A 12,060-nucleotide genomic window follows, 5' to 3' on the forward strand; every position below is an offset into this window, starting at 1 on the left:
TTGAGCTCTGGCAGAATGCGAAAATCGCTCCTGCTTCTCCGGTCTTTCAGTTTCCCCTGCAGCCGAAAACTTCCGAGCCGCATCGGGGTTTCTCTCCACAAACATAATGTTACAAAAGTGACGTATGGCATGCACAAATGGGAATGCCAATGCTATTGAGATATGTGAGAACAACGTGGTGGTATTTTTGCAAGATGAGTTAAAGAAAAGAAGTGGTGTGGTGCACCACTGCAAGATGGAATTGTTATGCTGTGAAAGCCTTGTTTTCTTGCTTTTGACCAAATGGGTCATGTGCTGATTGTTGTTCACTACATTTCTAACTGAACTAAACTAAGCTAATCAAATTTCTGAACAGAGGTGACTTTTAGCTGAGCTCAATAGAAAATTAACAGGTAAAAGTAGTAAATTTAACTGAAAAAACTGAGTGTGACAAAACTGGTGGAAAAATGTTTAAATATTTAATATTTTTGAAAATATTTTTTGAAATATTTAATATTGTCACCTTTATGCAGTGTTACAAACAACTACTTTTTGGGTTAGTTTTTCTTATGTGTTGTTGGCAGTGTTGGGTGTAATGTGTTATAAAGGGATATAACACATTACTGTAATCACATATTTCAGTAACCCAGTAATTACATTTCAAATGCAATCATTTTTGTTACAAAGATTCTTCAGGTATCTGCGCACCGAACGGATAGGAAGAAAAAACATGAACAAACATGCTTGGTTCACCCTGTGGGCTTTCAATCAGCTGATTTCACTTTTTGTGCAGGGGAGATATGGACATTACTAGAGTGGAATGGTAAAGTGGAAACTGCATGCAGAACAAATACAACCACATTATACTGGTAATCCAACTTTAGGTCATTGAAAGCATCAGCACAGACAGCATGCTAACACAAAGCAAGCCAAGAACAGAGAGTCATGACTGAGTGAATGCCCAGCAGCCAGATCCTGATCTTCAAAAGGCAACAATAGCAGTGATGAGCAGTGAGCCTCTGTTTCTACCTGTTTCTAAAGTAGAATCACTGTGGTGATGGCTTTAAAGTAACGAGCGACCCTAACGCTGATTGTGTGTAACGTATTTCAAAGTAATGCACTACTGTAATCACATTATATTTTTCACTAAGGCAGTAAAGTATTCCATTACTATGCTTTTATGATGCATTACTACAATTCAGTAATACATCATAAATATGTTATATTTATTTATACAGTTATGTTGTTACTTGCATTACAAAGACTCATCCATCATGTTCTTGTGATGGAACTGTGCCTAGGACAGAGACAACCACATTATACTGCTAACATAACTTCAACTCTTTGCAAACATCTACACAAACAACACGCTAACACAAAACTAGCAGGGTCCAGAGTGCTGTTAAATCTGGGTGTATGCTGACCCCACCCCAGCAGCCAGAGTCTGATCTTCAAAACAGCAAAGTCAGTGTTGATCAGTCAGGCTTAGAGCCTCTAGTTCTTCCTGTTCATGTTTCTAAAGTGGAATCACTGTGGTGGTTTAAAGTCTTCTTGGGTTGGTTTTCATCTTTGCTTTGTGTTACTGACTTTGGGTTCATGTCTGAAAATTAAAAGAAAGACCGTATGTGTGTCCTCATTAGGATAGGGAATTCTGCTGGCATGTGGGACTGTAGCCTATAGGTGTATATTGTAATTAGTAATATGTGAATATGACTTTCAGTTCCTTTTACAGAGTAACAAGAAAGTAATGTAACAAGTAGTGTATTGAATTACCTTCTCCAGCAAGTAATTAACTAACGTATTTCAAAGTAACGTACTACTGTAATCACATTATATTTTTCAGTAAGGCAGTAAAGTAACACCTTACTGTGCTAAATTAAGTAATCACTCTACAATTATACATCATACATTATACAGTTATGTTGTTACTTGCATTACACAGACTCGGGAGGAGAGAAACTTTGTTATACTCTTTTTATTGCCCAGAAATAAAAGAACGTGATGGAACTGCACCTAGGACAGAAACAACTGCATTATACTGCTAACATAACTTCAGCCCTTTGCACACATCTACACAAACAACATGCTAACACAAACCTAGCAAAGAGCTCAGAGTGGTGTTAAAGCTGGGTGTATGCCCACCTCAGCAGCCAGAATCTGATCTTCAAAAGATAGCAAAGTCAGTGTTGATCACTCAGACTTTACAGCCTCTGCGTCTGCCTGTTCATGATTGTAAAGTACAGCCACTGTGGTGATTGCTTTAAAGTCTCTTTGGGCTGGTTTTCATCTTTGCTGTGTGTTGCTGGTTTTGCGTTTAAACTGTTCAAATAACACTAAAAGAAAGGTTGCATGTGTGTCCACATTAGTGCAAGGATTTGTGTTGATGTTTTACTTGCTAATTCATAATTATGTGACGATGCATTTTAGTGTTACAGACAAAAAAAAAGTAGTATAAAGAGTAGTGTAATGAATGACTTCCTGTTGTGAGTAATTATGTAACATACTGCCTTACTTTAAAGAATTACCTTGCATTACCTTTTTTGGATTATGACCCCAACCAGTGTTGGAGTGATTACTAAAAAACAGTCCTCTGAGACTTGGCTGGTCTACTAGCTAAATGAGCTAATTTCAACAATCACAATGAACTGAGGAAATAATGCGATAACAGTTGAAGTTATATTTAAGTATCATTCCCACAGAGTTAAGTCTAGACCAGCAGCATTTAGCTTCCCTTGAGGGGTAACAGGTCTCGCCTGCTATTGCCACTGCTGTAGTTTAAAGTTTGACAGCCCTTAGGGGCCCCTCCACTGACCTTGGTTCCCAAGCAGTTGCCTGGTGGCAAGACAGGGAACTGCTGGTGGCAGGCAGCATCTCCAGAAATTTGGTTAGGAGCCTTTGGTTGAAAAAAGAAGTCCATGAACTGAATATAAAGAGACCACCTGCACAGCTGAGTTTTTTTTTACATTACCGCTGTATTTATACAGTTTTGCTTGCAGAAGCAGATTAAGTGTTAATGTGCCATGTTTTTAAAACACTGGGTTCTTTATTTGAGATAAAATAACCAAAACTGTTTAGCAAATTTTATTAGTTGCAACTGGTGAATGTGTGTTAATTAAAACATCTTTAGAGAGGCTGCTTTAATGATTCCACCTGGATTGTATGAAAACAATGGTTCAGTTATCAATTGAAATGATAATATTCTAACTATATACTATTATTCAAGCTACCTATCGGTACCTGTCATGGCTTTTTGTTATGGTCATGTTCCAGTTATCTGGGCATTAAGGCAATGTGGATTAGAGAAAATCCAAAATAAATGTAACCTTATTTTTTATAGTCACCAAATATGTATGCCGTACAATTATTCCACCCTGGAAAAAACACTTCAAAGAAATCATCAAAAGCCCCAAATTACCACAACATTCATGATACTGATGAGTCCCTCTAAACTTCTGATGACAAGTGCCTTAGAAATAACACTTGGCTATTAACTTGTACTTTTATAAAGAACATGCAACTTGCTGAAAACCAAACCATGCAATTCATTCAACGTGTTTGTCCACGTTTTTGTAGGAATGCATATTTCTTTGTAGAGGCATTTTCACACCTCTTCAAAATATAGAGAAATCTAAACTCGACAGGCCTGTCCTGTCTCATTATTAATGCTTAGCTAGAATCTCACCGGGAAGAAATTACATTCAAACATTAGTACCTCATACAAATTGTCTATTTTTCCTTCACTTTGCTATGAGCTGGCACAACTATCATGTTTAATGGAACGCACTGACTTCTAGCTGGATGCTAGGGAACACGAAATTTAAACAAATATTAGTTTAAATAAAATACTCTGTCAGCGAAAATGTATAAACCTTCCCAAATACTAGAACTGAATGTATAAAAAGGTAAATTGCAATAACCTACAATATAAGCTAAAAGTTAGAATCTATCACAAACAGCCTTGCAATATCAGAATCCGTAAAGGCGATTTCATCTTAATACACATCTGTGAGAAAGTGTCTCTTTCAACATCATTTCAAATCACTCAAACATGCCTAGTGCAATCAGCTTAAAAAGTCCACTGCCATTGTTCTGCTGTATCATAATACCCCTCAAAGGCACTTCACTGCTTGGAGAGCCATGTGCATTCATTATGTAGTTGTGTCTAATTTATGCTAACTCTCTGTATTAATGTGATGCAATTGTCACAAAACAAGTATTCATAGGAATACTCATACTTCATGTTTGAAGCATGAATACTAAGTAAAGACCAAGTTTTATGCTTTGGGCATCATTAAATGAAAGAAGTTGATAAATAATTTATTGTAAGCAACTGAGCTGACCATCTGGATGGTGTCTATCCTCCGCAGCAGTGCTCTCACTGAATCTTTTCAGCTTCTTACCATTCCCATCATCTCCTTTTCTATATTTCTAAGCTGGCTTCCCTCCGTTTGGCTTGGCACTCCACACTTTGGCTCTCCTGGTTCTGCTGGTGAAGAAAATCCTGGCATCCCTTCTGCAATTCCTCTGCCTTACTCTGAATCCTTGCCTCCTTCTATTTTCCCAGACATGTTCCCAGAAGGCTATTCTTTCATGGCACAGCTGAACTCTCCAGATTCCTCCATTTGGTCTTGGTGAAAACCGACTTGGAGCAGTGCTGAGAGGGTGGTGCAGTGGCCTCTCTCCAGTTGCCAGGCCTGCCAGGATCTACAAGTCTTTCCAGTTAATGTGATGGTGCCAGAGCGGATGGTGGGGCGTTTGGGGGGGCAGGAAGAGAGGGTGGAAAGCAGGCAGTGGGATTCTGGGATCACTTCGCTGTGACCCATATCCCTCTGTTCTGCTCTGAATGCCTAAATATAAAAAAAACAACCCAATTACTGTTGACCCCTGCACCGCCTCCAAAACACAGCAGCAGCGACTAATTAAAACTGAAAGGGTTCCCATTCCCTCCTTTGTTTTTTTCTCAGTGTGTGGGTTTGAGTGAGTGTATGTGTGTGTATACTTGTATTTAACTGAAAGCCCCAGTTAGTGTGAGTATCTGCATATTTTCTAGGAATAGACAAGATTGCGCTCAAGTACTCGTGCTGAGAAAAAAAGGATTTTCTACGTGTATTTATGAGCCACTTGGTCCGAGCAGGACAGTTTAAAAGCAAAAACAAACCACAGAGCAATCCAAGTAGGCCGTTTCTTTATCACCAGCCAGACCCTGGGGGTACGAGTCATCAACCTGCCGATATGTCTGGCACTGACAGAAGCTTCCAATCCAATCTCTATTTCATTCAATTATCATCCCCTGGAACAGGCCTCTGCGTTGTTTGCCCTCAAGAGGAACTTCTGTCGCACCCACAGCATCTAGTGTGCACTGCTCTCTTGCTGTAGCTCGACTAAAATCCAAAACCAGCCCCGTGAATCACAGAAACATGCTGCAATAGAAACTAACTTTCCCTTAAAAACTAATTAAAGGCTTGCTGTGCTAAAATCTTGAGTGACCCTTCATTTATTTACATTTAGCTTTCAAGTTTCCAGACTTCAGTTAATTTTAAAGCGGTGTTAAGCAATAGTTCTCCAGGGTTTCTGAAGGTCTTTCACTGTTTTGAACAATTTTCAGTCTAGTCCTTTTACCTAGCCATTTTCAGAGGAATGTTTTTTCTTTCTTTTTCTTTTTGTTAAGCCACTTCGCATTAACCATGAATCTTTCAACCACCAAAAAAGTAACTAATTCAAGGAATGAGTCAATTTTGTGTCTGCACATAATAGAAAACTTATTAAAGAACCTTTAGTATCTTTAGGCACCTTTTAGCTTTCTTTAGCTAAATCTACAAAAAAGGCCAAATATATGGCTAAATATATGACAGACATTATTGTATTTTTGCACCAACAAATCTTGTCAGAATTGATGGAATTATGAATGTAGAAAATTACTGTCAGATTTTGATCCACCATGCAATAACATCTGGGAAGCATCTTGGAAATGGCTTCATTTTTCAGTCTGATAATGTTGCCAATGCAGTAAAAGCATACCTGGACAAATGAACACTATCAGTCATCAACTGTCCTCCCCAGAGATCGGACCTCAAGATTAGTGAAGCAGTGTCGAATAATCTGAACAGAAAATGCAGAAAAAGGCTGCAAACAAAAAAAAGAAGAGCTGTGAATGTCCTTCTTGAAGCCTGGAGAACTATTGGTGATGACTAATTAAAGAAATTCAAAGGAAGCTTGTCTAAGAGAGTTTATCCTGCATTCAAGATTAAAGGTGGTCATACTAAATATTGACTTTTAATTTGGTCAGAGATCAAAGAGGTCAAAACACCAGTAAAAGAAGAAGAAGGAAACAAAAGTAAGAAGGTACCTGCCAAGCGCTGGGTGGATGTTCCTACAAATCCTCCATGCAAAAAGAAGTTCTTCAAGCCTTTTTCAGGTTCTGCGTGGTACAGGCTGATCTTTGGAGAAGAGTTGTTAGTGTCCATGTAACTCCTCAAAGCTGGCAGTCATTGGTCTGACTCCATACTGACTATTTGTCTCCCATTATGAGTATGATTTCGAAGGCCGTGGTGAAAAGGGTGGGAGAGATTGGGCAACACATTGCAATGCCTTTCCTAAGTTGGTGTCAGCTGGTAGTAGCCTCTTGAGTTGTGTAGCAGCCACTGAAGCTGAGAAATATACATATTAAACATATTATGAACTAGATGAAATTTTTGATACAACATGTATGAAGTGGAAAAGGAAAGCCATCCCTATACACAAATCAGCCACATAAAAACGGGCTAGCAAAATATAAAGAATATAAAGAACTGACTTTAGCACAATACTGTATTTAAGTTTTTACTGTAACGGATGGAGTTAAATTGCTGAAGTGAACAAATGCTCTCCAAATCAAGAAACTGGGCAAGAAATCCTGTGATCTGTGACAAAACTTGAAGCTGCTGCACTGACAGTTAATTCTGCTGGCTGTTGGCTCACAGAATGCTGATCTGAGCTTACAACCAAATATTTCACTGTAGTGCTAAGAGTTACTAAGATGAAAAAGTGTCCATATCGATCGATGGATACACAAAGTTGCCTCTAAATTAGTTGTGAAATTACCCAAGGCCATAAAAATAAACTAATTCCGTAGTTTGTTTTCACTGCTGTTAAAAACGTGTGCATAGCAATTCCTGGTATAGCAAAAAGCTTCATGTAATGTTTCAAGTATTTTTAATATTGAGCTTTTTTGCATATCAAACGGTGCATAATGGCTACATGTATTTGTCCTTCCTTCTTGTCAGTCGGGTTTTCTTTCCCCTTCACCCTCAGCAGCACTTCTGCGTCTCCTCTGGGAAACTTCAGCCCTCCTCCCACCCAGCAGATGGTCAAGGTTGAGCACTTCTTGATTCAACTGCACATCACATCTTTGTCTTGAAAATAAAGCCACTATTCAGCCTCCTTTTAATTATTACATATACCTAGACCTATTTCTATATATTCAGTGTTTTTAATCAATGAATCAATGTTTTTTTGTTTTTCTTTTACATTTTGTGTATGTGAAGCGGTGATTCAAATCTATTTTGAGATACTAGCACAGCTATCAGATGGGAAAAAAACTGTCAGATGATAAGACCGTGCTAGCCTCTATACTGCTTTTTACTTTATGTGCCAGTGGGTCGCTGATGTTTATCAAGAACAAACAAAGCCAAAGATTTTGAGATTTCACAGCAGCAGATGGTGAGACGAGGGGGAAGAGGAAGAAATTTTCTGAAAAGTTCTGACATGTTTACCTTGTTTTCCCACTGACAAAGACAGAGATTTATTCGAAAGAGCAGGAAAATTATTCATGAGAAATAGGGTCTTACTCTTTGGAAAACATCGCCGCTAACAACACGGCTGTAGCGAGGAAGTAAGATACCGATCCACTTGACCGAGGTCTTGTTAAATGTTTAAAATGTAGCGAACATTAATGATTTAAATGGGGAAATGGAAATGAAATTGCTGGATGAGCCAACCAGCTAACCTGTTGCTTCTCACATGACCCCTGTTTTTTGAGTGAGAGAGGGAGAGATTGCCTGTCTCCGTCAGATCTGGTCCAGGCCCCTCGGAGCAGAGAGCTTACAGAGCACAGCGAGGACAGCCACATCAGGGCAGCACACAGACAGCTGGCTCCCTCAGATGATGCATTGGCCTTGGCATCCTAATTGGCCCCAGTGCCTCAGCCAGCACTTCAGCCAGGGGACGTGGTGTTTCTGTATGTGTGCACCCATGTGCGGTTCTGCATGTCTGTCTTTATCTCTCCGTAGTGTAGGTTGCACAACTCTGTGTTTATATTTTCTTTCTCTGTGCATCTGTTTGAGGACTGCATGCTTCTGAATTTTGGTGAAAATATATATTTTTTTAGGCGTGATGTGGCTCCTTCCTTACTTGTCTCTTTGAATATACACACCCCATGCTGCGCTTCGGGCCAGGCTGTACTTCATCTGACCTTTCATCTGCGCAATTTGCACCACACACACACATAGACACACACACACAGGACAGAAAATGTATTACAACTGTGGGCAGTTTACATGTGCACGTGCATTTGGTGGCACATACAACCCCTACGCTATATTTATTTATCATCTACTAAATGTTATCATTACATAAGCAGAAATAAAGTGTGCATGCATGTGTGCCTCACTTCACAGCATATATGCATGCTATTAAGCATTCAAGCGTGTAACTGTAGTGTTAGTGTGTGTGTGTGTCCTTTTGCTGTCATGGCTAATATCAGTCAAGTTAAGGATTATAAAGAGAAATGACTTGAGACATTTACATTATCCCTGACTCTACTAAATGGAGTTAATTATTGTTGTCATCCTGCCTGTTAGAGAACTGTCCAGTGACCTTAAGTGGTGGCGTTGGCCTGGTGGGAAGAAAACTGAAAACTAAATGAAAAGGTCACACATATAATTCCAACAACAGTTTATGCATGCACCACTTAAAAGGACATTTAAGTCATATACGCTGCAGGGAGCAGGATGCATCATGCAATCTCACTCAGTCTCAGGGCAAAGGAAAGCCCTCATTACTGTACTGCACATTACACCTAGTAAGAGATTTTCAATGCCAAAACATAAACTTCATCAGTCCTAAATTCATCAACATGGTGACAGTTGATCACTGGCTTTGCTACTCGTAGCATAATTTGCTCCTCCCCCCTTCTTGTTCAATTTCAGGACTCCATAGTGAAGCTGCGGGCTGTAATAACTATTTTAACATGGACCGGTGTCGACTGACTGGAAAAATAGGCTGCGACTTGCTCAGAATTGGAAGTGTATAGTGGACCAATTACCCCCGTGGTGATGGCAATATACTAGTGTAGCTATAGGCTGGAGCTGCTGTGGGTGTAATTGATGTTGCTCGGTGGCTGCCAGAGAGGTTGGAGGCATGTAGACCACAGAGACATTTCCTCTAATAGGCCCTGCCAGGGGTCATGGCACACGCTACAGACCAAAGCACTTACAACCTCACCGGCACTCTGGTGTCTCCTCCAATACATACTGTATAACACGTTCGGACCGAGGCTGTTTTGGTTTGTTTTAGCCTGAAAAGGCTAATATTGTCATTAGCCTTTTCAGGCTAATGACAATATTTGCTGTATTCCAAAAGATAGATTGATACTTTCCTAGTTGAGAGCGAGATATTCTAATTTCAGAACATAAAATGTTGCTGTCAAAGCTTTAAAGTATTTCAATACCTTCTACAGGCCTATTTTTAAAGAAGTTAGGATGCTTGTGAAATTTAAACTAAAAAAATTGTAATTATAATTCTAAATTGTTTTATAATATCATAAACTGATGTTCTTTTCACAACAGCAAATAGAAAACAAGTCAAATATGTAAACAGAAAATATACCAAGCTAGGTCATGATTATTTTGGTGGTTGTCATCTGGATGGCAGCATAGGATGGGAACATGATGTCTTTCCAGGTGTGCAAGCTGTCCATTCCCTCTGCCTTAATGCACCCCTGTATCATCACACCAACAAGACAGCTTCTGTGTTTTCCAAAAACACGGAGATTAATCCAGGGCTGGACTAGGACAAAAATGTATATATAAAAATATCTATATCTATGTCATGCATACACATATATTGCATATACATTTTGTTTGATTGATTAAAACAGATTTTAATCAGGTTGGTACAGTTGTTGTTGGGCTAGTTCTTAGCTGCACTGCAGCATGTGATGATAATTAAAAGCAACACTTTAGCTGTTAGCAGTGGCTCATGGTCAAAGCAGCCATTCATTTTACCCAAATCCTTAAATCTCTCCCTTCCTAATTATGTCCCTCCATCTATTTTCTTACCACGATAATTTAATCTTCTTCGTCTCTTTTCACTTCTCCACAGCTGGTGCTAAAAGCAGCCTCCTGTGAGGCCTGGTTACTAGTTGTTGCTGGTTCTACTGTTCATGGTGCAGCAGCCCTGACAGTTAACGTGTTGGTTAATTTGACACATTTTGCTGCATCTATTTTTAGTTTATTTTTATTACTTCCTCCCAGCTTTTCAGCTCCACCTTTTCACCACTTGTTCCAAACTAAACTTTTTCTGCATGCTGCTGTGAGTGCACAGCGAAGGTAGGGGAAGGGCCGCATTAAGAGATTTGATTGGGCAATCCAGTGGCAGTAATGAAAATGAACCAATACGCTGCTGTCAGTCCTTGTACAGCCGGTGTGTACGGGCCCCTCAGGCTGGCCCATTGGCCCAAAAGTGCATCAGCCCACTGGAAAATGGGCTTTCCACTACATGTGCTTTGTGGAACTATGTAATCGCTTCTGAGGTACCTTTTTGACAAATGTTATCGCTTTATGACTCTGGTAGAAAAACCTTTTTTTCCAAGTCTAGGGTAACACAGGAAGAAACAACAATCACTTTGAAAGTATGTAAGCCAAGCAAGAAAACAAATGACTGTATGGCAAGAAATTATATATATGAGTAGTGTAACAAACACAATGAAGCAAATCAAGGTCTACAGAACCAAAGTCACAAGCTAAGAGACACTAGGCTACAAAAATTAGAAGTCACACACCTGGGCTCCCTGATCCACCACAATCCAAAAGGGATGATCTGATATTGTCGTGTTGGTGTTGTTCCCAGATCAACATAGTAAATGTTGTTCCAGGATCAACATTGCAAGTGACCAATCAGAATGTTGTGACGTTATTCTTTGGCGCGTCAAGCCATTTGTGCATTTATGAAATTCCAATGTTGCAAGGACAATATCAGTTCTGCTTAGCGTTTATTAAAGGGTTCGGGGTTAGGATTAGGGTCAGGGTCCGTTGATCGGCGGACAGAGGCGGTTTCTCGCAGCTTAAGTACAGTTTTTTGTTTTACGGCGGTTTTTCCCAAAGTCGCAAAAGTATGACGTCACAACATTCTGATTGGTCACTTCCAATGTTGATCCTGGAACAACATTTACTATGTTGATCTGGGAACAACACCAACACGACGATATCAGATCGTGCATCCAAAAGATAGAGTGTTTGTGAGAGAACCCCTACTAAGATTCCTTACACTAACACAAACACTTCTAAGAAATAATACGATTGTGTAAAGCTGAGCTTGAGGGTACTAACAGATTACTTAGAAAGACAAACAATACACACTCACACACAAAGCCCAGTGGCCAGATGGGAGAAACCCCTTGGTCCTGAGGCTTGATAGAGAGCCCCATTAATGATCACATAACATTCATGTGTTTGGGCAGTCAGAGGTGTGGCAGACCTGAAATACACAAAAAGTCAGATATCAGGCCAGATATCTGATGTAAAAAAGATGTAAAAAAGGATGGCCACAGACAGTTTTATCTAATCAAGGTTCATGGTATGATTTGTGCTACAAAGTATAAGAAACTACTGTGCAAAGATAACAACACCCTCCCATTTTATGAGGACATGAATCATCTAAATATGAGTCTATGATGGACTATGCTTTTGTGGAATTAATGAGCCATAGATGATAGATATGACATTCATTAAGAAAAAGCACGTTAGAATAATTCGCTTTTGGAAAATGATTGATTTCACTCAGAAAACCTCCACCTCAAGGTTTTATAATTAACATGTAACTTAG

At 39.5% G+C, this 12,060-nt stretch overlaps 1 long non-coding RNA gene across 1 annotated transcript; it reads right to left on the bottom strand.

Annotated features, from left to right (window-relative positions):
* Window positions 1-2,790: 2,790 nt before the first annotated feature.
* Window positions 2,791-11,682, bottom strand: LOC109195353 (uncharacterized). The gene is made up of 4 exons (XR_002056983.2): window positions 11,599-11,682; window positions 9,844-9,983; window positions 6,326-6,626; window positions 2,791-4,826 (listed from the first exon to the last, which is right to left on the bottom strand). It is a non-coding gene; the product is annotated as an uncharacterized LOC109195353 (long non-coding RNA).
* Window positions 11,683-12,060: the final 378 nt, after the last annotated feature.

Source organism: Oreochromis niloticus, linkage group LG18 (assembly GCF_001858045.2).
Source record: "Oreochromis niloticus isolate F11D_XX linkage group LG18, O_niloticus_UMD_NMBU, whole genome shotgun sequence".
NCBI lineage: Eukaryota > Metazoa > Chordata > Actinopteri > Cichliformes > Cichlidae > Oreochromis > Oreochromis niloticus.